The sequence below is a fragment of the Ambystoma mexicanum genome, chromosome 6q (assembly GCF_040938575.1).
Source record: "Ambystoma mexicanum isolate Mex_15411 chromosome 6q, UKY_AmexF1_1, whole genome shotgun sequence".
Classification (NCBI taxonomy): Eukaryota; Metazoa; Chordata; class Amphibia; order Caudata; family Ambystomatidae; genus Ambystoma; species Ambystoma mexicanum.
The window spans coordinates 881,972,236-881,998,974 of record NC_090937.1 but is presented as its reverse complement, the minus strand read 5'-3'; positions in this window follow the sequence as shown (position 1 = coordinate 881,998,974).

The window sequence follows — 26,739 nt, the reverse complement described above, 5'->3', positions numbered from 1 at the left end:
GTACATGCAAACTGTTGAGGGGTTAGTTATTTTGTATTTAGTTTCTGCTTTGAGATATAAAGCTAAATAGAACCATTGGGATTCCTCATTGTCCTCTATTTTGTAAGCTATATCTACTATTTTGTGCTCTTTTTATAAAAAAGTTCTGTTACAACAGACACATACTTGGTCTGGTATTTCAGCAGATGTGTTTTGAAATGTAGCTATTTCTTTTTTGTATGTGTTTTTAGGAGGTTGATGTTTGTGAGGTTTTCGGTAATGTTTTCTGAAGTTACTGTCAACTTCAGTTCCAAAATATTTACTTTGGATGTGCTGTATTTCTTGAAGCAGTTCTTTGGCTGTTCCATGTAGGAGAATGTTATTTAAATGTTGTAGTTCTAGAGCAGGACTATTTGCATAGTATAGTCTATGCACAAGATTCCATATAGCGGAATGCTGCGTTGCTAACGAGTTGATGTGGTGGAAGGTGCTTTTACAACAAGTTCCTAAATTACATCCTAATGAATGTCCTCGAAGTCCAGTGTGGCTGTGCATTGGACAAGAGTCCATTGTAAAGTTTTTCATTTTACTTTTGTCTGTTAGTTTCACATAGTGATTGAGGAATTGTTGTAAAGATTTAAAGGATTGTTGGCATAGGAAACACATTGAGCTCCATGTCCATTTGCACACTGGACTGTTTGTTTGGGTGAAAGGAGTATTGTCTTGAAAGTTTGTTGGGGAAATGTTTTCTGTAAGGGTTTCTTTTGCCATAATTGTGTCTCTTACCATTTCAAATCCTCAGCCATTACTGTCTATGGCAATTGTTTTTTGTTGTTCTTGTTTATAAGCCTCTTCATTGAAATGTGGTTCTGTGCTGCTTGTGTGAATCCATTCACCTTCACAGAAGTTTGAAAAGGTATCTATATTGACATTGTGCATGTTTAGAAGTACTGTTTGTAATTTATTGATTAATTTAGTTAGTGGTTTCATTCTGTTTAAAATCATTAATATAAGCAATTTTCTCTTTAGTAAACATTTGCTGTCAATTAGAACTTCGTCGAGGATTAGTCTCCTGAGGTAGTTTTTAAGGGTATATTGTGACTTTTCAGCTGTTTTTATAAGATTGTGAAGAAATCTACGGTGGAACATTTTTTGTAGCATGAATTTTTTGGATTGCTTTACTGTCACTACATTAACACTGGTAGATGCAGTGTTAGGTTCATTAGTAGGTCTGCTTTTGTTTGCACATATGTTTTTATTTTTCATTTTTGCAAGAGGGCCCTTAACTTTTTAGTTGTGTCTGGTTTTGTTTTGTTGAGCGAGGTTACTATCTCTTTTGTTTTAATGTTTTATAAAACAAAATGTAGAGGTGGATGACTAAATCGTTTGCTTTTATTCTTATTTGCTCCATGTTTCCCTCTTTTCTACAGAGTTGCTTTTTAGTAGGCCTTTTGTTGTGTCTGTTGGGAAAAGAGAAAGTTTGGGTTTGAAAGTTGTGGAATGTATTTGTATATATTGTGACTGGGTGTGTGGGTGTGATTGAAGAGGTTAACAGAGTGCTGTTTGATTGTGAGGTGGCATTCTAGGTGTGGTTAGGAAGGTTGTGAGAGAAAGAGTCTACAGAGGTGTTATGGCGTTGGGTTACTGAGTGGTGGTGTGATTTAATCAGTAGGAGCATTGTGATGTTTTCAGGAAAGCCATGTGTGTTGCAATGGTAGCGTTTAGTTGGGAATAGAAGCAGTGTGAATGGTGCAATATAATGAGTTAGAGTGAAAGAAATGTTGGTTCAAAAGAGTAGTTTTGGATAGTAAATAGTGTAACTGTGTTGTTGCAATTATATACATATACATGGTAAACTAATGTACTTACTTTGTTAGATGTGAAGGATATTCTTTTTTCAGTACTTGTTTTCGGCAATGTGCTTCTTTGCTTTAAGTGTAAAAGAAAGTTAGTGGGGAAATGTGGTAATGGTGAAGTACTTTTAGTAAGCAAGTTTGTTATTTATGAAGGTATGAGGAGTTGATGGGAAAAAGAGTTAATGAAATTGCTGGACATTTAAAAAATGTTGTTTCTGGGAGCATTTTAATGAACGTTAAGAGATGCATATGTGAATTTATAGAAGCTTTGTGTGTAATTCTTTGTAAAAGAGAAGAAAAGTCAATGCAAACGATTTGTTGTACACTTTTAAATTACACTTGGTGTGTGGAAGTTTAATATATTAGCAGTATATGCATAGTTGCCAACATGATGCATTCTAATCTGTAGGTGTTTATGTAGTCCTACATTTTTTATTTGCATTCTGGGACTTGTAGTTCCACTTTTCCCATTCTAAAAGTTGTAGTACATGTCCCAGATTGTAGAGAAAAAATCCGAACTAGATAAGCACCTACAGATTGGAATAGATGATGTTGGGATGTATGCATGCACTGCCAACATATTAAACTGGCACACACTGGACAATTTCAGAGTAGTTTTTGATGCATATGCCTTTGATTAACAGGAGATATGCACACTCAGAGTTCAAGTGTACATCTGAAATGTTGAACTGAGATGACAGGGTTAGGTGTAGTGTTTTTGGATGTGATTGGTGGATGGATGTGTGACTCTTTGAAAGCAGCCAATGAGGGAGTGTTGGGAACATGAAAGTAGAAAGTGTAGAAGGGCTGCCTGTTATGCTCACCTGACTCCCACGGAGACGCTGGCCTGGTTCGCGCTGCTGTGACTTCTTCTAAGGTGATGCGCAGGGTTCGGAAGACGGACAGGACCGGGCCCCCAAATCTGGCTTGTCTGGCTCGCAGAAGTATCCTTCTTAGGGTCTGGAAGGACGAGCTCTCCATCCTGCTTCTGATGCAGGGGCGCGTTGGTATCCAGTTACTTCACTGGATTTTCGGATTGGTGAGAACCAAACTTGCTTGGCTTCCAGGTAAGTTTTTTGATAAGAGGTTCCCCTTGTGTCCATGCATTAATGTACTAATGCTACTGTCTTTTTCCCCATAGGGGCCGGGGTACGGAATGCCGGGGAACAGGCACCGACCCGAGATGAGTGGTGAAATCCTTGTAGAAATCAGGTAAGTCTTTAATGAGCGTTTTTTGGTAATGTCTTTTCATTCGCTCATTAACGCTGATGTCTTTTTTTCCCCTTAGGGGCGGGGTCCGGAAATGCCAGGATGCGGCGCGGACCCGAAATGAAGAGGGAATGAATCAACAGGTAAGTCTTAAAATGGAGATTTAGCTTTCCTTATTCCCTTCTCTCTCTCACCTTTTCTTCTGGTCTTTTTCTCCCTAGGCGCTGGGGTGTAACTGCAAATCCGGATGATCGCTGCTGAACATGGAGGCGCCCTGTAAAGGTGAGTGGAATGCGGCGCTGCAGCGATCGACGCGATGAGCTTTTAAATTAAAGTCTTCCTTTTCAGGATTGTCGGCGAGATGTCTCCGGGATGCGGTTTTAGCAGGTAAGGACTTTTCCTTCTTCTGTTCTCTTCTTCTCTTCCTTTGCAGGTGATCCAGGATGCTGGCAGGCGTGACAGAAGTCAGGATGCAGGAGCAGACACAGTGAGCGTCCAGCTGCTAGATGCAGAACAACGCGAAACACGTGTGGCTGTTCGGGTGGGGTTTAAATAGCCTTGGAAGAAGTTCCAGGTATGTATCCTTCCTCCAATCAGGTATGTATCCTTCCCCGACCACGCCTGGATGGTAAATTAGTCCCACAGATAAAGTAGTTCCTTTCAGGCCTCAAGGAGGCCGGGATCCTGCAGCATGGTTTGCATCAGGTAAGTGCACCCAAACATTCCCATAATGAGCCTGGCACCTATGACGCCAGGACTGATGTCTTTAATGAGCCTGGCGCCATAGGCGCCAGGATACTGTCCAAAGGGCCCCTATATGGGGTTGCTGGGTCCTTCCTTGGGGACTGGATGTCCGCTTTCGGGGACGCCGGGCTTGAACCGGCTCCCCGGGAGCGGGCATCATGACAGCACTCCCCCCCAAGGCCCCTCCCAAGGTTGTTCCCTCTGGGGGTTTTGGTTTGTCTGGGAAGAGTCGGTGGAATTTCCTGACTAATCGAGGTACATGCACATGGTCGCTGGGTTCCCACGACCTCTCCTGAGGTCCGTACCCCTTCCAATCAATTAGGTAGAACAGTTTTGACCTAAACATTTTTGAGTCTAAAATGTTATTCACTTCGAATTCGGGCTCCCCATCTATTAGAATAGGTTCTGGAGGTTTGAGTAGTCGGGTTCCGGGTACCACTGGTTTCAGAAGTGACACATGAAAAACAGGGTGAATTCGCATACTAGCTGGTAAATCAAGTTTAACAGCCACTGGGTTAATTATTGGCGTAATAGAATAAGGTCCCAGATATTTTGGGTTAAAGGTTCGAGGCCCTTTGAGTGGTAAATGTCTGGTAGCTAACCACACTTGATCCCCAATCTGATACGGAGGTGCTTCACTCCGATGTAGATCAGCATTCTCCTTGTATTTTCTCTTGGCTTGTTGTAAATGCGTAGTTGCCTCTTTGAAGGCTTGGGTAATTGTAGAATGCAGATGTTCTACTGCAGGCATTCCGAGGTTCTGAGGTGAGTCAAGGTTTGAGGTTCGAGGGTGATGCCCAAACAAAGTATAAAAAGCACTGTGGCCAGTTCCAGAGTGTACCGAATTATTATATGCGTATTCGGCTATCCAAAGAATGTCTTTCCAGTTGCTTTCAGATTGCTGTAACATACACCGTAAGTACTGTTCAAGGGTCTGATTTGTCCTCTCGGTCTGACCATCGGTCTGAGGGTGGTGACTGGTCGATAATCTTACGTCGATCTGCGCCATTTGACAACATTTGCGCCAGAAGTGGGAAATGAATTGGCTTCCCCTGTCAGAGATTAGTATAGATGGGAATCCATGTAGCCGAACAATATTTTCGAGGAATTCTTTGGCTAGGACAGAAGCTGAAGGTAAACCTTTCAAAGGAATAAAGTGGGCCATTTTGGAAAACAAATCCACAATTACCAGAATAGTATTGTACCCCGAACAAGGAGGCAGGTCTGTAATAAAATCCATTGATAGGGTGTGCCAGGGTGCTGGTGGTATGGCTAGAGGTTGAAGGAGACCGGCTGGTCTTTTCTTTTGACTTTTATTTTGGGCGCAAACACCACAGGACATCACAAAAGATTTAACATCTTTTCGCCAAGAGGGCCACCAAAATTGTCGTTTCACCTTTTCCTCTGTCTTGGCAATACCGGGGTGTCCCTCTATTAATGTATCATGATAACCGGAAATAACTAGTTCGTGTAATTCCTTATGTGGCAGGAATAAGCGTCCTTGGAAATAAGGTAAACCATTATCTATGGTAAAGTCTGATCCCTTTTGTATCCATTCCTGTAAGGTTGTAGGGTCCAGGAGTTGTTTCACTCTGGCTTGAATGTCTTCAAGCGTCTGTAACAAAGTCATGCCTACAATCCTCTGTTCGGGAATTATTGGTACTGGTTCTGAGTTTGTATCAGATTCTCCCATTCCAATTCGGGATAAGGCGTCTGCTTTGCCATTCTTGCAGCCAGGTCGATAGGTAATCACGAAATCAAATTCAGTGAAAAACAAAGCCCATCGGAGCTGCCGTGATTACTGAGCCTTGGCGGTTTTCAAATACTGTAAATTCCGGTGATCAGTGATCACCGTGATGGTATGTCGAGCGCCAAGTAGATAATGCCGCCAGGCTTTAAAAGCGGACTTAATGGCTAACAGTTCTTTGTTCGTGATTACATAATTAACCTCGGGTGCCGAGAATTTTCTGGACCAAAATGCTACGGGATGCAGTTAGTTGGTTTCGGGATCTCTTTGGGACAGGACAGCTCCCATGGCTAGGCTGGATGCGTCTGTCTCGACGACATAAGGGAGATCTGGACGCGGGTGTTTCAATATAGGTGCGGAGGTAAACTTAGCTTTTAAATCCTGAAAGGCCTGCTCGGCTTCTTCAGACCATTCAAAACGTTTATTTTTCCTCAAGAGTGCAGTAATGGGTTGTACCACGCGTGAAAATTCCGGGATGAACCTGCGATAGAAATTGGCAAAGCCGAGCATGCTTTGAACCCCTTTTACAGAGCTAGGTGATGGCCATTTGAGGATGGCATCCACTTTTCTTGAGTCCATTCGGACTCCTTTGGGTGTCAGGATGAAACCTAGAAACTCGACTTCTGTGGTATGGAAAACACATTTCTCCAATTTAGCAAATAGTTTGTGTTGGCACAGTTTTTCAAGTACTGCCCTGACGTGTTTTCTGTGATCAGAATCCGAAGAGGAGTACACCAGAATGTCATCGATATATACGACAACACAAACATCGATGAGTTCCCGAAGGACATCATTCATGAAGTATTGGAAGGCAGCCGGCGCGTTACACAATCCGAAAGGCATCACCTGGTACTCTAATAATCCGTATTTAGTACGGAAGGCAGTTTTCCATTCGTCGCCTTCTTTAACTCGTACCAGATGATAAGCCCCCCGGAGATCTAACTTGGTGTATATGCAAGCGTCCTTCACCTGGTCAAGGAGTTCAGGGATCAGAGGCAGAGGATAAGGGTTTTTAACCATTATCTGGTTCAATGCGCGGTAATCGATACAAGTTCTAAGGTCGCCTTCTTTTTTGGGCACGAAGAACAAAGCCGAGGATGCCGGGGACTTTGACGGGCGAATAAAACCATTAGCTAGGTATTGATCCAAATATTGTCTCAAATGCAGATTCTCAGGTTCGGTAAGGGCATAAATCCTGCTACAAGGGGGTTGTGCACCGGACACCAGATCGATTTGGCAATCGTACGATCTGTGAGGAGGTCACGTGTTGGCCTGTTCCTTTTGGAAGACGTCCTGAAAGTCTTGGTATTCCGGAGGTAGTTGCATGGAGGCATAGGTTACAGATGCTAGATTAATCTTCAGGTTTTCTGGGTAGCAGGTTTGTGTACAATCCGGGAAGGTTATTCTCTTAGCTCGCCAATCAATTCGAGGATTATGTGTCTCTAACCAAGGGATTCTAAGAATAACCTAAAACTGTGGAGCCTTGATTACATCAAACACAACACCCTCCCGATGGCCGTCGGGACCAATAAGAGTCACCTCAGTAGTGGAATGTGTTACCGGTCCAGAGGCAATTTCAGTTCCATCGACTGTGGTGATGACATCTTTGCTGGTTTTAGGACGGAGAGGGAGGTTAATCCTAGAGACCAATTCACAATCCACATAGTTTCCAATAGCCCCACTATCGATGTATGCCTTTATTGCATGCAACCGCTTAGGCTGTTCTGGATCTACGAGAACCATTGGCACAATGAAATGCGAGGTCTGAGAGTTAGTTTTCAAGCTCGGCAAGCGGACCCCTACACTTGTCGGGCAGAGTCGTTTCCCGAAACAGAGTCTTCATGGTTTTTATCAGCGGCTCCTACCGCCTTTCGGGGCGGTTTTGCCGGGCAATCTCGTAGAAAGTGTCCAGAATTCCCACAATAAAGACATCATTTTAAACGCCGCCTCCTTTCACGTTCCTTTTGAGTTAAGGGTCCTTTAACCCCTCCAATTTGCATAGGCTCAGAGACATCAACTCCCTTGGGATTAGCATGGGTCTTGACCAACACCCGGGTCTCAAACCTGGACCGATCTGCTTTTCTGTTTTGAAGTCTGTGATCCAATTGGACCACTAAGTCTATATACTCTGTGCATTCTTGGGGCGGATTTAAAACTTGGGCCAAGACATCTTTAAGTTCTCCGGGAAGGCCTTGATAAAACAACATGACTCTTTTATCCTCTGGCCATCCCGTTTCCACAATTAGTCTATTAAAAGTTGCAATATAGGATAGGAGGTCCTGATTGCCCTGTCGCAGGGATAGAAGTTCGTCATCCAGAGCCTGCCCCTGAGAGTGTTGAGCAAATAACCTTTCCGTGCTTGCTTGAAACCTTTGAAAATCACGGAGAATCGGGTCATCTTGAGTAACCAGTGGAACTGTCCAATCGGCAGCGCAGCCGCTGAGATATGACAATACAAAGGCTACCTTGGTCTGATCATTAGGGAAGGCCCCAGGTCTGCATAGGAAGTGCAAACGACACTGATTCATGAATACGGCAAATCGTTTGGGGTCCCCAGCAAAGCGTTCGGGTGGGGCCAGCAGCATGTTTCCAGGTAGATTCATCTGCACAGGGTTACTGGAAACCACAGGAGCGGGGTTCCCTCCGGAACCGGGTAGAGGAGTTTGCCCAGCTTGACCTTGCAAAAGCTGTCTGGCCAGGTCATCAGTTCTTTCCTTTGATATTATTAATTCCCTCCTGAGGGCATTAGTCTCTTGACGAGCGGCATGTACTTCGGCCCGTAATTCCCCCAGTAATTGGGCCAACTGATCAGTCTCAGAACTTTCCATAGCACCTGGGTGGGAATTTGTAGGAAGGCTTCGCGTTCTGTTACGCTCACCTGACTCCCACGGAGACGCTGGCCTGGTTCGCGCTGCTGTGACCTCTTCTAAGGTGATGTGCAGGGTTCAGAAGACGGAGAGGACCGGGCCCCCAAATCTGGCTTGTCTGGCTCGCAGAAGTATCCATCTTAGGGTCTGGAAGGACGAGCTCTCCATCCTGCTTCTGATGCAGGGGCGCGTTGGTATCCAGTTACTTCACTGGATTTTCGGATTGGTGAGAACCAAACTTGCTTGGCTTCCAGATAAGTTTTTTGATAAGAGGTTCCCCTTGTGTCCATGCATTAATGTACTAATGCTAGTGTCTTTTTCCCCATAGGGGCCGGGGTACGGAATGCCGGGAAACAGGCACCGACCCGAGATGAGAGGTGAAATCCTTGTAGAAATCAGGTAAGTCTTTAATGAGCGTTTTTTGGTAATGTCTTTTCATTCGCTCATTAACGCTGATGTCTTTTTTTCCCCTTAGGGGCTGGGGTCCGGAAATGCCAGGATGCGGCGCGGACCCGAAATGAAGAGGGAATGAATCAACAGGTAAGTCTTAAAATGGAGATTTAGCTTTCCTTATTCCCTTCTCTCTCTCACCTTTTGTTCTGGTCTTTTTCTCCCTACGCGCTGGGGCGTGACTGCGAATCCGGATGATCGCTGCTGAACATGGAGGCGCCCTGTAAAGGTGAGTGGAATGCGGCGCTGCAGCGATCGACGCGATGAGCTTTTAAATTAAAGTCTTCCTTTTCAGGATTGTCGGCGAGATGTCTCCGGGATGCGGATTTAGCAGGTAAGGACTTTTCCTTCTTCTGTTCTCTTCTTCTCTTCCTTTGCAGGTGATCCAGGATGCTGGCAGGCGTGGCAGAAGTCAGGATGGAGGAGCAGACACGGTGAGCGTCCAGCTGCTAGATGCAGAACAATGCGAAGCACGTGTGGCTGTTCGGGTGGGGTTTAAATAGCCTTGGAAGAAGTTCCAGGTATGTATCCTTCCTCCAATCAGGTATGTATCCTTCCTCGACCACGCCCGGATGGTAAATTAGTCCCGCAGGTAAAGTAGTTCCTTTCAGGCCTCAAGGAGGCCGGGATCCTGCAGCATGGTCTGCATCAGGTAAGTGCACCCAAGCATTCCCATAATGAGCCTGGCGCCTATGGCGCCAGGACTGATGTCTTTTATGAGCCTGGCGCCATAGGCGCCAGGACACTGTCCAAAGTACCCCTATATGGGGTTGCTGGGTCCTTCCTTGGGGACTGGATGTCCGCTTTTGGGGACGCCGGGCTTGAACCGGCTCCTCGAGAGCGGGCATCATGACACTGCCCCAGTGCTACTAGATCTGCACACACTGTGGTAGTCCACGGACGTCACGTGCCACATCCGGGTCTTTTGAGGATGCCTGGCATGGAAAGAGGACTTTGGGGATTACTAACTAACCAAAAATATTCTTATATAGCGCACACACACCTGAAGGTCTCAGGACATTCACATGACAAACAAACAAGGAAACAGAAAATTGCAGAAGCAACTATAAGAGGCTGGATGTGAGGGTCATTCCAGGATGGCAGTTTTGGGATATTTGATTAGTATAAGCATCACAGCAAACTGCTGAATGGTGACACATTCCTTGACGTCTAAGGGAACAGAATTCCAGACAGATGGACCCCAAGCATTAAAGCTTGCCTCTCCAAGCTTTTTCAGAGTAGCACATGGTTGAACCAGAAGCATCTCGTTACTTGAGCGCAAAGTCTGTAGTAGATTTTTTAATTCTCGAAGCAAGGTAGTCTGGTGCTTCACCTCTCAGACATTTAAATACCAAGACAGAGCCTTTGAAATGTATACGTTGCTCTATTGAGAGCCATTGTAGTTTCCTTTGATATCCCAAAATGTGGGTCTGAAGGCTAAAACCGCAGACGGCTCGGACTGCGCCATTTTGTAGCACTTTTGTCTTCTGATGTTACCCTTAGATGTTCCAAGAAGAAGACTATTGTAATAGTCTAACTTTATATTGATTACAGCCGCCGCAATCAGAGCTCTGTTTGGTTCGGACAGATATGGGCGGATTTGCCACAGTAGATGTCTGAGGTAGGAGCATGATGATTTTAGATAAGATACATGCTTTTGGAAGGAAAGGTGGGAATCAAAGTAAACACCCAGCGTCTTTACTGAGTCAGACACTGGGATCGAGTTTCCATTAATTACAAAGGCATTGTATCGTGTGTCTAGATTCTTTAATCCGTAGGGTGTTCCCATGATGAGCAACTCTGTTTTTTGTCATTAAGAGCCAGGGAGTTTAGGGCCACCCATTTTTGGATTTCCCCAAACACCCTATTCATGTTAGCCAAATCTTCCTCATAGATACCAGATAGCTAAAAAAACTATCTGGGTATCGTTGGCATAGTTGGCGAACTTTACACCAAGGGATTGGAGGAGATCACACAGGCATTTAACATATATGTTAAACAACAATTGGGACAGACAGGATCCCTGTGGGACATCGCAGGTTAATGATATTTTCTGGGATTGAGATGCTCCATTGGCTGCACATGTTATTCTAGAGCTAAGGATAGATTTTAGTCAGGATACTGCCATAGGGGAGCATCTACCTACATTTTGTATTCTCTCTGCCAGTAAATCATGACAACCAAATCGAATGCTGATGATAAATCCAACAACAGCAGTATTTCCTTCCTCGATGATCTCTGTAATGTTTGTCTTCAAGTCTAACAGCGCCATTTCTGTCCCATGATTTACTCAAAAACCTGATTGTTCCTTTGCCAAGATATTATGCGTCTCTACAAAGGCTTGAAATTGAGAGTATGCTTCCTTGTCAAGAATATTTAAAATAAAAGGCACATTTGTTGTCGGGCGATAGTTTTCAGGAACCAATGGATCAAGGTTATCCTTTTTTAATAACGGTGTGATCCAAGCTTCTTTAATGTCCACAGGCACATGGGCCTCTGAGGAGGAGCAATTAATAGGTTCTGTGAGCCAAGGAATTAGTGTGAGTGCAAACTCCTTAAACAGTGTGGAGGGAAAGCTGTTTCCCTTACAGGATGTTGGCTTCAGTTTCTCTATTACTTGTAGCACATCTTGTTCCGAGATCTCACAAAAGGAGAAAAGATTGGTGTTCTGAGGAGGGTTTTTCTGACTTATGGTATCAACATCATCTTCAAAGAGCTGTGTCTCGATCAATTTCTTGATAGGTACTTGGTGCTGCAAAGTCTTTTGACAGAAACTAAAACTACTCTGACACCAGTTATCATCTATGGTGAGTGAAGGCACTATATAGTTGGACCTTTAAGTTCCTGGAGAACACAGAAGAGTTCTTTGGACTTCGATGGAGCCCTCTCTATCCTAGCATTGAGGGTATGCCTCTTTGCTTCAAAAAGTTCATTTTTATACTCCTGAACAGATAGTTTATAATACGTCATTATAGAGAAGGATGGATGGCTTCTCTGGGCAATGGTATTTCTGTGGAAAACTGTAATTTGTGTCGCTTTTGTTTCTTAGATTTACCAGGACGATGAGGGGCTAGGGAATCAAAGGGTTTGTTTGAAGCTATTCTGAGAGAGGTAGTAAAGTCCTCTAAATGTAGTTTTTTAGCTAGCGATGTTAGTAAAAGCTTTATTGTAGATTCAAAAGCTTTTAAGGTAACATTCCTGAGATTGCAAGCTTTTTTAGGTGCACTTGTTTGTCTAGGAGTGCTACTAAGCACTGGTGACAGGTTAAAATTAAGTAAAGAATGATCGGACCAAGAGCACTTTATCAATATGTTGCAGGGCTAAAGTTTGATTTTTTTGATAATAGCCATTCAAGTGTATTCCCTGCACTGTGGATAGGGTTATTTATAACCTGATCAAAACTGAGGAATGAAAGGGTTTGTAGTAATGATAGAGCTTCCAGGTCCTGAGGGTTGTTTGCCCATAAATTAAAGTCACCTAATATAGTAATAGCTGAGGTATTTTTTGATGAGCCTCCTATAAAGGCCAACAGTTGCTCCTCAAAAAGGGGAGTATTTCTTGGTGGTCTGTATATAATTGACATACCAAGCGACTGTGAAGAATCAATGTTAATTTTAAGTAGCATGGTCTCAAATTAATCAATATGGGGAGGTGAAGAGATATAGAAATCCAGAGTCTGTCTAAATTTCATGGCCACTCCGCCACCTTGTCCTGTTTTCCAGATAAGTATGAAGACATTGATATCCATCTGGTGTTGCTAATGAAACAGTGTGCTGAGCTGACTCATGAAGCCATGTATCTGTAAGAATGAGGATGTCGAAATAATTAAGGGTAATGCAATCAGAGATTTCTATGGTATGCAGTACCGAAGAGCGGATGTTAAGTAATCCGCATTTGAATGTGGTGGGGCAGAGTAGCTGTGTTTTCAGTTTTCTGTGCGCTGTATTGAAGGTTTTGCATAGGCTGATTCGCTGTTGTATGAGATTCATTGATGTTAGGACACACAGAATCTGAGATGGGCATAGGCACAGACACACTCATTTCCGGAGGCTCAGGGGTCAGTATTTCATTTATGACGTTATGTACAAAGATCTCATCAGCCTCTAGTCTTAGGCGGCCTCTTCGGTTCCTCTGAATGGAGGAGACTAGGCTACCGGGGGTCATTACTTTTGAGCATATTCGCCATCATAGGTCGTGATATATAAAAATGAGTGGGCAACAAGTACCAGGTAATGATATAAAGGTAGGGCAAGCAAAGCAAAGCCCTTACCGATCACAAACCGGCACAAACCGGCTAGCTGCGTTTGTGCCGGTCCTGTTCGCGCCTGAACTGCAAAGATAAAGGTCTTTGGAACTACAACACTGCTAGGTGTTGTAGTTCTAGAATAGCACTGTTTCTCATCGCACGTAGAGACACACTAATCAAATAAAACTAGGCAGCAACAATGTTAAGAAGAATAAAACACAATTCAACACAATCCAAAATATTTCAGAGGCTATGGGTAGAAAATAAAATGTGCGATATAAAATGGTCTAAAAGCAGTGAACTAGCTGGTGGCAACATAAAATATCATCTTAGCTAATGAGGTTTTCTGGTTGTGGTTTTGAAAGACAGGGTAGCAGTTATTTTGTTTTTTCTGTGCAGTTGGAGACGGATGTGTCTATGGCATTAAGAAGCAGAGTGTGTGGATTTTGGGAGATTCTTCAATACAGTCATTGAAGGTGTATGCTGAAAATTATGGCATCTTTCGAAGTGTTGGATTGGCAGAAGTGAAAGTTTTGTGGCATGCAGTGTGTGGCTTAAACTGGGCAAGCGTGTTCTCATTCTGTGGGAGTATGGCTCACTTTTAATGTTGACACATTGTAATTGTGCATTTTGGAGGGGATAGTTGGGGGTATGTGACTACAATGTATTTACAGGTTGTCCTGAAGGGTTTCTTGAAAAGCCTAATGGAACTGTTTCCTGCTGCAAAGATGATCTTTACTGAAATTAATCAGAGGAAAAAATGGAGATGTCCAAACATTTTCAGTCCACAGATGAAAGAATCTAGGCAGCTTGTCAATAAAGTTGTATCTGCTTTTTTATATGCTGCATGCATGTCATCTTTAGAGAATGTCAATATAAGGTTTGATGGAGTACATTTTTTACAATGTTTGCAATGTTTTGGAAAAGCTCCTGTAAGGAAATTGTAGAGTGTATAGTACTACTGTACATACAAGGAAAAAAAGGTGTTTGTTAACAAACCCCTTCCCCCCAAAAAACAAAGGTTCTTTTGAGAACCACCACTAAAGAATAAATAACTGAAATTGAGTTTAAACGCCCCCCCAACCGTTTGAATGGCCACGACATCTGAAAACACTGCAGTAGTCTGCGGACAGCAGCCACACATTTTCTTTTTTAACACAACAAAACAGCCTACTCTTTCAACACAAAATGGTATTTTTGTCCAGACTACTGTCTGAAAGACACACAGGCTGTCCCTCAAAGGAAGCACACCCTGACCCTTTCAGAGAGTGCTCTCCCTAGATGGCTGGTGGTGCACTGCCTATCTAATAGGGATAGAGGGAGAAAGATGTTCCCTGTCACCAGTTTACACACTCAATGAGTCATACACAGTTAAAAATCCAAAAAACGGACGTGATGTGGAACATGTCTTCTCAATTGGCCATGTCTCGTATGCGTGCTTTTAGAGGCGTGCTGTATCAGGAAATTTCCTCAACTTTTATTCACCAACTGGACAGCAGGGTCTAAAGACTTCTCGATATTAAAATATCCCTGCATGTGGGGATAACCTAAAAGCAATGCTCACATACGGTGAGCGAATCTACTACTTATGTATCTTAGCACAATTATGTGAATATCGTTATGATCATGAAGGGTCTCATGATCTAGAAGGGTCGACCGGTTTCAATGATCAAAGATATTAATGTCATTTTCTTCAGAAGCAAGTTATTCTGGTAGTGGCATAACTCTGGTATCTATCCGCTTCTGTGGATAGGGCGACCACCTCCATCCCCTATAGGAGACAAAAAGGGGAAAAGCAATTGGTCAGCCCCTCCAGCTAGGCTCTGTCACCTTAGCTAATTTCATAGAGATGCAGCCGTGGTTTATTTACATGAACCACAATGCTAGTATCTTATTTCAAAGACATTGGGCCTCATTACGAGTCCGGCGGTAACCGATGCAGTAAAACTGCCTGGTTACCGCCAGACTTGTATTACCATTCCGCCTCCGTGACTCCAGTAATTACCAGGGCATTACGACCCTGGTGTCCCGGGAATTCCGGAGGCGGAATTCGGTAAATCCCCATTCCCATTGAGTCCCATAGGACTCAATGGGAATGGGGAAGTGGAAAACCAGCACCATCTCGTGATGGTGCTGGTGTTTCCACGTCCGCTTGAGGCGGGAGGTGTTCAACCCTCCAGTTCAGACTTGGCGGGAAGATCACCTCCCACCTGCAGGACTCTGGATCGGGCAGTCGTCCGGAATTAAGAGTGACGGTGGGTTTACCGCCACTGTTAATTCCGGACCGCCCGACCTGTAATGAGGCCCATCATGTTTGCCATTTTATTTAATAGGCAAGCATAGGAGGGAAGGGGAAGGGGGTTGGGGGGGGGGGAGGGGGATGTGAGCTCCCCTTCGGTGCACATCAACTGATCTAGTTGCCTTGACCATTGTGATACTGCAACATCATGCTGTGTCTACTACCAAAGCAAATTCATAGCAATGGTGCTTCTGGCAAGAGCACATACCTCTAATAACTTCCTGTGGGCTCAGAAGCAAGTAGGAGATGGTATAAAGCAAACATAGTTAGTCCATGCATGGCTGTGTCAAAAGGTGCTGAATTCCAAGTGGCTGAAATACAAGGAGAATGTCCTTATTTCTGCAGAGTTGGGGAAGACCCCTAACCCGCACTTACCCCTCCATCGGTTTGTTGCAGTCACTAGTACTGCTGTCTGAGGCACCTACCTCTGCTGACTTGATGGAGGGGCTCGGAGGCAGCGGTATCTTGCAGGTGCGGTCAGTCCATGTTTGGCCATGCAAAAGGGAACAAAATTCCTCCTTTCTGCAACAGAGGGAAGATCCCTTTACTGCAGGGTTTACAGTCAGCCCGCACTCAAAACCATCATCAGCATGTTGTGGTAAAGGAACTTGCGGCTGGATTCTCGCAGAGTAGACACAGCACTTACCTTCAATTATTTTGCTTGCGCCTTCTCACTGGCGTTTTGACTGCTCACTGCTTGTATCCAAGGACGAGAGCTAGGAAGCGTCCATACTTACCAGTCAAGGGGACGTGGTTCTGCACATTCTGCATCAGTGGCTAAAGCAACTGGGGCGGACATCTTGGAGCGGTGTAACTCTGCTGTTCCAGTGATGCTGAACTCTGTGGTACTATTAAAACAATGGTGTTTGGTTCTCAAGGTGAATTAGCCTAATGTGATGAGCATTATGTAATGTCAGATTTTAAATTATTAACAAAAAGTGGTCTATCCACTGATGTGTTCATACATCTAATGTGTGTGAACCAGGTATTTTGTCCCCTGCTACGCTATTTGCAGTTGTAATGCCACTTCACTGATGTCAACACAACCAGTGCGCCATCTAGGCAGCTAGTCATTATCGGATGAAATAATTCATTGTCAGTGCCGCGTTGTGTACTTGATAGTCATCCAGAGTGCTGCCAGTCATTCAAGACTGAGACAAGTGTTCTTGTATTTAGGGGGAGTTTATGTGCCCATATAGTAGGTATGGCAAGGGTATAATTCAGGTCGCTTATTAGTTCCTTAGATGTGAAGGGCCTAAGTGGTGGATAGATGTATTTGGTGTGGTAATACCGCTAGGTCATGCCATTGTACTGCCTCATTGAGGTTATTGTTACATGTATCTAGGTGGAATATTCAGTGTTGTTCTCTCTGGAATAGAATGTTATTAAAATTACCCCCTCGTCTTGGCTGGTGTATTTTTTCGATGATCGTCTAGCAGAAATCCTCTGAACTGTGACCCTCTGCCATAAAGTGTGGTACCATAGGCGCCGTCAGCTTGCTTGTTCTCAGACAGGACTTGTGTTCAATTCACCTTTTCCTGACCAGTCTTTTGGTCATTCCAATATATCTGAAATTGCACGGGCAAGTAATCAAGTATATCACCCCTGAGCTATTGCAGTTGGTGAAAGTCTTCTGTTCCCAAGGGGTGTGCCACCCAATGTCTATGTTGACACTCTGTTTGGTTTGGACACACATAGAGCATCTTCCACATGGTGCATGGCCTGTGAGAGGCCTGCTTATCCACAATGTTGTTTGGGTCTGATATGTCACCTGGGTCTGTGGAAAGGCACCACTTTGGGAAAAGAAAACAAGAATATGGAGAGACAGTTGAACAATATATTGCAGCCCTTAAAGGTTAAGCTTATACATGTGAATTTGTGGCCACTCTCAATGATAGGTTACAGGACCAATTTATGCTAGAATGTAGGGATGGGAAAGTAAGAGAAGCTTTATGGTCGAAAAGCAATCCCTCCATAAATGAGGTTATCAAAGTAGTCAAAGAAGTGGAACATAACATTAAGTGTGAGATTTAGAAAAGAGGACTGAAACAGAAATGAAAAAAGAAGAAACACCTCAAATGATGGAAGTCCTAGCTGTACAAGAAGGGAGTACAGTCAGAAGGAAATAAGGAACCAGGAAGGAAAGCATGATAAAAAAAGAAGGTGGGGAGGGTCAAGGAAAGAAAAAATGAAAATGAAAGAAGAAGACGTTTTTGCTGCGACAGTCGGTATCACTTAGCCAGCAGCGACAAATGTTCTCCCATTAAGGCAATGTGCAAGAGATGCAACAAAAAAGGTCATTTCACTAACTGTTGAACATGTAGACAAAATCTCAGAACATTGATTGTATTGATGAACTCTGTGAAGAGTTAGAAGAATGCACATGTGTCATCGACGATGAGATAGACAATGTGGAGGATAAAGATGCTGATGTGGAGAATCCCATGTCAACCATAGATATCGGTGGTATGAAAATGGAGATGGTCATTGACTCTGGGGTCAAGTACACCTTACTACCCAGGGTTATTTTTGAAGTAGAATTGGCGAAAGGAATCACAATCAATAAAGTGGATGTAAAACCAGTGGTTTATGGAGGCAAATGCATTGACTTGGAAGGTTGGTGCTGGTCTGTGATGCGATTTAAGAACAGATCAGCCAAAGGGAAGATTTATATTTCCAGCAAAGGCGCACATCCGCTTCTTAGTTGGTCACACCAGAAGAGACTCAAGATCAAACTTGACCCAAATGCTGAAGAAGCAGTCTATGCTTTAGATTATGATAAATCCCCATAATTGATTACTCAATACACAGTTTTTTGAGTGGGTTTAGGCAATTTGAAAGCTGTAATGCTCAAGACTTGCATGAAGTTCAGTGCTATTCTTGTTCTGCAAAAAGTGAGACCAGTCCTCTGAGTGGGCTTCACCTCTAGTCATTGTTCACAAACCCAATGGGAAGCTCAGATTGTGTATATACTTAAGGTGTGTGAATAAATGTGCAATACCAGACAGGCATCCTTTGACCAATATAGCAGAAATGTTGGGCGCGATTAATGGTGCAAGAGTGATGAGTATGTTGGATTTAAAGTCTGCGTATCATCAGATTGTTGTACATCCACACTCTAGGAATGTAACAACCTTCATTACCCCTGAACGGTTGTTTCAATGTAGGCGCATGCCTTTTGATCTTGTATCGGCAGCGGCCGTGTTTCAAAGCATTATGTACCAATTATTTCACCACATGGAGGGAGTGTTATGTTTCCAACATGACATTTTAGTTTATGGGAGAACTCTTGAAGGACATAATTCCAGGGTTACAAAGGTGTCAGACACTTTCAAAGAAGCTGGTTTAACACTAAGTAAGGATAGGTGCAAGTTTCATAAGTTTACCATACAATACTTAGGACATGAAATATGTACGAAAAGGGCATTAGGCCAAAGAAAGATCTAATCAATACCATTGTAAATGTTCCCAGTCCTAATAATAAGGAGAAGATGATATCCTTTTTAGGAATGGCTGAGTACTATGCTAAATTCATTCCTGAGTTGGCCGATAAAACTTTTCACATGAGAAAGCTGGTGAAGAAACAAGTGTGATTCCAGTGGGATGGTGAATGTGAGCGTGAGTTTGATGAAATTAAGTCAGCTTTAAGTAATGCACCTGCTTTGAAAAGTTTTGATCCCAATAAGAAAAGCATTCTCACAACAGCAATCATGGTTTGGGAGCAGTATTGTCTCAGGAAAATGAAGGGAAAGAATGCACCATAGCTTTTCCATCCAGAGTTTTAAGAGAAGCAGAACATAATCAGTCCACGATTGAAAAAGAGTTACTGGCCATTAAGTGGGCAATTGACAAGTTCCGTCTATTTCTTTGGAGTATGGAATTTGTGTTCAATTCGGATCACAAGCCCTTAAAAGAAATGTTGATGACCAAAGGTTTGGATAAAGTATCTTCTAGGATATGCAACTGGGTTGCAGGCTTGCAAGATTATAAGTTGGAGACAGAATATGTGTCCGGGGCGAGAAACAAAGCTGCAGATTGTCTGTCAAAGTTAACCAATGTGATTGAAAATGAAGATGATAATAGTGATGAAGAGGATCACATTTTAGGTGTCAAGGAGGTTGTATCAGAGAAAGAATGAGAGGAAGCTATGTTAGCAGATGAATTACTTCGAGATTTCCAGGAGGGTCTTGAATGTGGCGTCAAAGGAAGTGAGAGCAGGACAGGAGCCATACCCGATGCTGTTTGGACATGTGTTTGATGAGTTGCTGATAAAGGGTATGATTTTGAGGGGAGACAAAGTATTTCCACCTACAAGTGTGAGAAAGGATACTCTGGAAATTGCATGTGAAGGACACTAGAGAATGACAAAGACCAAGCAACTAATAAAACAAGACTACTGGTGGCCCGGAATGGATTTGCAGGTTGAGAGATTAATAATATTTCGGAAGATTCTGCAAAGGGTTGTATTGCAAGAGTGGAGCCCATTACAGTAATGTCTATTCTGTCCATACCCTGGGAGCGTGCCGGGTTAGACATTGTGGGACCTGTAAGAAGTGAAGAGACTCTACGATTTTGTATTGTTTTAGTGGATATGCTATCCAGATAGGTGGAGCTATCATGGGTGCAGAATGTCTGTTCCAAGAACACAATTAAGTTTTTGGAGGAAATATTTAAGAGAGAAGGTTATCCCACAACCATTGTGACAGATAATGGGGTTCAACTCATGTCTAAAGAAATGGAGGCTTTCCTTAAAAGGAATGATATAGAGCATAAAACTAGTTCTATTTATCAATGAGAGACAAACGGAATTGTTGAGAGATCTAATAGAGTCATTAAGTATAGCATCAAGTGTGCTATCACAGAAAATGGAGTTTGGAGGAAAGCAGCTGAAGACACGGTAGTAGCACACAGATTTACACCCCATGACACTACAGAGATCTCTCCCTTTAGGATGTTGAGGGGGAGAACACCCAACAGCAGAGTTTGTCCACCTTGGTTAGGCAGAGCATGCCAGAAAGACATTGATTTTGATGTTGTCAAGGAGAATTTCACTAAGAGACAAGCGTGTAATAAAATTTCTTTTGACATTAGGTAAGCAGTGAAGGTGAGAAAGGTGACTGGGTGTGGATAAAGTTTCCCCATGCCACAGCGGAAAAGGGGATTGATTGGTCTGAACCTTTGAAAGTTGCAGAGAAGTTTCATGGAGTGGTTAGAGTCTCAGATGGTAGGGTGTGGAATGTCATCAGGGTTTCCAAGTGTGTGAATAGTAAATATAGTAGTGTGAGTTCCACAGAAAAAAAACGTTGATAGGGAAAAAGGTGTCTCAGTGATGGGGATAAAGAGAAGAGTCTATGTGTGGATAAAAGGAAGAGTCACTAGGCCTCATTACGACCCTGGCGGTGATGGTATGAATGGTGCCGGTAAGGCACCAGCACCATTCATACCATCCCGCTGTATTACGAGCTCTGCTCGCGGGTTCCTGACAGCCCGTCACGTCTTACCTGGCGGGCTGTGCGGCACCCGCGAGCAGAACTCGTGATTGCACCAGCACCGTTAAAAATGGTGCCGGTGAAACATGCTCTCCACCCCCATTCTGCCCTGTGGGGCACAATGGGGTTCGGGACCCCAGCATTACCGCCACCCACGAATGGGCAATTACCGGCCCATTCAACTGGTAATGGGACGGTTATTGCCAATCGTGGGTGGCGGGGCCGGTAGCGAGCATGGCGGTAGCTGTGTAGCTCATGTCAAATGTGCATGTGGTAGACCGTCATACTTTATTGATATTTTTATTTCTATCTTGAAAGACTATGTAGATTGAGGTTGGAAATGTTATATCCTCATCATCGGGTTTCTGTTTTACATGTCACCAGGACAAATGTATATATGTGTTCTGTTTTACATGTCAACAGCACCAATGTATGTATGTAAACCATTATTTCCAGGCTTTGGAGTTAGCTACACGTGCTGCCAGGATGCATACATATGTAAGTGGATCAATATTCGCTTTGCTTATTATCTAATTGCATACATAATCCACTCTTTACAGTTTCATAAATTGTTCAATGTATCACTCTTTACAGTTGAAATAATTGTTCAATGTAAATAATTTACGTCTCACTCCTTATTGAACAATAAGCTGTTATATGCAAGCAAATAAGTTACCTATTCTGTTTGAGTCTTCACCCACATTTTCATACCTTAACCACAGCGTTAAAGCTGTTATTGTTATAGTGTGAAAAAGGGAGATGTGTAGAATTTCATGCTCTATATGCAACATTCCATGCTGAGTTAAGCATGGGTTGTTGAATGTAGAGTATGGAATGTTAGTGGAAAGATGCACTGAGAAAAGCTGTTATTGATTTGAGAGCAACTGCAGTGAGGAGCCTGTGGGCATATACGAGATGGACAATAATGATCAGTTTTCCTGCAATTCATATCCTGGATCTTTTTATTGTTTTTTGATTTTTCAATTTTCGTTTTGCAGGAGAAGTTAGAATGTAAGATGGGGAGGGAAATGAGGGAAGAGGCACCAAGCACTAATATGGAGGGTAGGTCTACAGGGAAATATGTTGCGGATGTGTTACATCTAAGGTAGGGAGAAGTGTTTCTCATACTCCTGGTTTACAGTTTCAAAGGCACCTCGAAATTGCTCCCCCCTGCAGAGTGGTGTGTTGGAGTATATACAGAGGACTGTTGTCTTCGAAAGATATGGATCAACAGTCTCTTTTATTGCTTGTAATGTAGCTGGTGGGATTTTTGTGTCCCAGAGAAGTAGGCTGTGTGGTTACAGTACTGGTCGAGGGAAGATGAGGTGGAGGAGGACGGCCTACTACTTGCTAAGAAAGGAACAGCCTTTCTGAGAGCATTGCAGTTGTTGGAATGGGTGTGGCGGCGCATGGAGGTGGTCCCATAGGAGTACTGTCCAGGTAGTCTGCAATTGTGTACAACGTTGCACTCAGTACATTTCACTTTGGTAGCTTTAGCCTTTGGTACATTCGCAACAGTGGTAAAGAACTGCCACACCCATGATTCTCTCTTGGTGCTAGAGGTAGGCACTTCCTCTACCTCATCTTCTTTGTCCTCTTCATTTTCTTTGGAAGTACTGGACTTTTTTTGTTGTGTAGATCCTCCAGCTGGTGGTGGTGGTGGCTCTTGGGGATGAGGGATGGCAATAGCGGATGCCATTTTTAGGATATATAGCAGTTTTGCTAATATTCTTCCATGTATGTGCTCTGTAATAGATTGTTAATGGATACTGAGTAAGAAAAGATGTAGAAGCTGTGCAAGGGGAACATTTTGAGCTTGAAATTTCCTAGATCAGTAGAAAGTGCAGTTCCGAACTGTCCATGAAGCATGAACCCGATCGAGATGTGCGGACGCGTTCACGAACACGCCATCGGGCACGCGGCTGCGGTAAGTGATACTGTCCGAAAAGTCCACGATGACGTCAGACGTTCACACACATCAACGAATGCATAAACAGTGGAAAAAGTGCAAAATGTGTATAAAATTGTTAAAAATAATGCTAGAAGGTGGGAAATGGCAGAGTTTTAAGGTGAACCTTTGTAAATAGGACAAAAATGTTGCTATATTGGGGTAAGTATGATATTAGTAAGTTCTAGGAAATTAGCATGCACTGGTAAAAACCCATGAAATTCACAGAAAAAACTTTTTGAAAGGGACGTTATGATTAAGTAGCACTAATAAAAACCTATGAAATGTAATTGAAAAAACCTTGTTAAAGGGATGTTTTGGTTACAAGTAAAACTGAAAAACCATTGAAATTTGCCAGTTATGGTAAGCTAAGCAACCATAACTCGTGCCACCACGTGCACTTCTAAGACTAACATCCAGGACATCAAAGATGACATCACTGATCTCTCTCTCTCTCCCTCTCTCTCTCTCTCCCTCTGTCTCTCTCTCTCTCTGTCTCTCTCGCAGACAAACGTGCGCTTCAGCACTTCAAAACGCTGGCACCTATGCTGAACCTTCAGACACCCAGGGACGCCTGTGGCATAGGAGTAAAACGCTGTGGGGAGACTCGGGATGTATGTATGACCGGAATTGAAAACCCTAAGAACCTGAATTTAAACTGATAGGACTTAAGAAAATAACCATTTGCTGAACGTCTCACTACTGTGGGCACCATGAGGTGTTCTCAGAAATAAGGGACAGTATTCTTAAAAATATAGGGTGCACACATGCTTTAGTTTACCTAAAAACCCACACATGGTAACACATCTGTTTCAGGAGCATTTAAAAGCACATAACAGGGCATAGCAGAGTGTGAAGAGCAGTCGCAAAACCTGCCGGGAGCATGAGTTTTTGATAAACACTTGCATAGCTGTCAAGTGGTCCCATATCATGCTCGATAACACAAGCATGTTCTTCCTTTTGACTTTACATGCTGGAATTTGTAGGCCCATACTTAGCAAGAGAAACATGAACATGAAACTAAAAATCCAATCATGCAACGAGAAAAGCCAAGAATGGCTCTTAGTGGCTCACATGGCAGCTATGCACTTGGACATGAAGTAGTGGCAGGGAGTTTGTAAATGCAAGCAAGGCTCAAAAGTGCACTGACTGGACAGAAGGATAGGAAGACGACCATTAAATGTAGCGTGAAGCATATCGGACTGAAACCAATGCTTGGCAGACTAGTTACTGATACAGTGATTGGAAGCATGTGTATATTTATGCATTGAAACGACTTCCTTTATAGCACAGAAATCCTCCTTCGTCATGTTTGAAAATGCCAGCATAGTCAGTTGTATACAACCTCTTAGCAGAAGTCTGCTAAGTAGGCTCACAGTGTGCACCCCCTCAACCGACAACTCAGTAGCATTCCTTTTGTAAATGCCTGCGCATTGTAAAGGTATGTGGACATTGGACCCATCAAACACCTCTGATGACGCTTGTATTACAGTATTGCCAAGCAATATGATTTACCCATTCCTTTTACCTCTCTCCATATTACTAATCTTACATTTAGTTGGTGCAAAATCCACATTTGTATAGTGAACTGTAGAATTGAAAACATGCCTCTTTTTATAACCAGTTTTCAAGAGAATGGATAACATATTTATGTTGGTGAATAATACATTGTATGGTGGGAATATTCTGCAGGGAAGATCATGCAGGTGTAATTAGTTTGTTAATTCTAAACATAGCCCACCCTGAATCACGCCCCCAAAATACTATAGTAAGAGGGTCTGTGCTCATCTGCACCAAAGTTATGTTGTCATTTTTTGTTGCGGGGAGGCGTGCCAATGATACTTCCTGCCTGGGATACAATCAGGTGTAAGACCGGCCCTCCTAATGGAAGACACCACACTTCTCTATATATGCAAATTATTAGCCATTACTTTCTGTGTACTTTCCAATTTTTTTTTTTTAAATAATACAGAAACAGACCTTAGAAAATCATCTGCAACGACTTCAGCGAAAAAAATTGATCTATTAAAATAATAGTGCACTCAGAAATATTATTTTCCCAAGTGTTCGGGCTATGTACTTCTAAGCATACATTGATCGATCGTACAAACATTTCCTATGTACCTTACCGTAATTTTCCTCTTTTTTACAAATGCGAAATCAGGCAGCAGGGCACGGCCATCTTGTGATAATTCTATCCGTTCCTGCATCGCCCAAGGTGGACTGCCCTGGCGGCAATAATTCATATGCCCCACCCCTGAGGCTAACATCACCAAACCTAGTGATATGCTCCACCTAGTAAAACGCACCCAATCATCACCTACGTGATAACGTTACTTGACGTAGAACCCGGAATATCAACACACATCATCTCACAACATAGCGCGTCCCAATTTTGAATATGAAACCATACTTCTAAAGGAAATAGCAAAACTGTACAATTTGTAAAGTAATTTTATTTCACAATAAACGCTCCGAGAACATCCGGAGACTTACATATACAAGCAAATAGGTAATTTTTTTCTCCGTTCTCGATCCACAAATGTTTATCGTGAGTCACGCGGTGTTCCTTTTCGATATAAGAACGCATTGGACGCACTGTGAATCACAAGACTTTGGTATGAACTTTGCGCTAGGCCACCATAAACGATATCAAGTTGTTCCTTATCGCTGGTATGGCGTACGGGCATATGGGCATGTGTCGATCATCCCAAAAAAGCGTCACTGTGATCCACCCACTCACGTGTATCTGTAGCTGATGGTTAAAAAAACGTCAGTTGGTATCTGGAATCCATGACAATCGCATAAGTCAAGATGTATCTGTTTAAAAAAAATAACAGAAATGTATCTCAGTAACCGATTTTATTACAGCTCATCATTTTAACCATTAATTTGGGCCCCTGTTACAACTATTGATAAACAGGGACGTCAAACAATGATAACTCAAACAAAACAATGTGCAAAGTACTCTTCAGTTTGTTGTACAAGTTACTGCTACAGAGTATGGTCAGCTCGGAATGGGATGGGATGCTAAGGCTTAAGCTGCAATCAGAGAGCTAAATAAAACCAAGAAGAACACATACACAGAATTTTAATTAAACATTAACGTTCAATTACGTGTTTGTGAACCTGGGGGAACCCACTACTGAACTACACCCATCTCGATGCTGCACTGCCCATGTGCTCATGACAAAACAAACTACACACACAAGTTGTAATTGCGTGTCATTGCAATATACCACACACACAACAAAAAATACAATGTACCAATAATGTCACCGAATGATAATTTGACTAGTTCGTGTATAAAATCGTCCAAAGTAAAACTTAAAAAATATTCGGCATTTCCATTCTATCGGTGTAAAACAGACAATCCGTTCACTTTAACAAAATTTAATGAAATGAAATTACATGTTCCTTTGTCCAATTTTTGAATGTTGAACATTATCATATTTGAAAGTCTTACATCCCTCCCTTCATGCATTCCGTTTGCAATCGTTCTTTTGTTTCAAGGTCAAAAAACAATTGAACATTATACTGTGTACCATGCGTGGGTTTGCTCAGCTAGGAAACAAAAATTCAACAGCGCTGACCTTCACTCAGAATGGGAGCCGATAGCGCTTCGCACCACAGTGGCATTACAAATATTTTTGAAAAACATAAGAATTGTTTGCCATCATTCACCAATGCGGACGACATTTGTACGGATTTATTTTGTTTCTCTGCAGAACTTTGCACTCTCCCAGCGACTCCCACAGTCAGGCCACACCCCCTGTCACCTCATCGCATCTCGTCTTCACACGGCAACTCACGTAAACATTTTTGAAAGGAGCAAGTCTCAAGCCCTGACAAAAAGTGGTCGTATGAGAATGTCCAAACAAACTCTGCTACACCCCCCTTCGGCC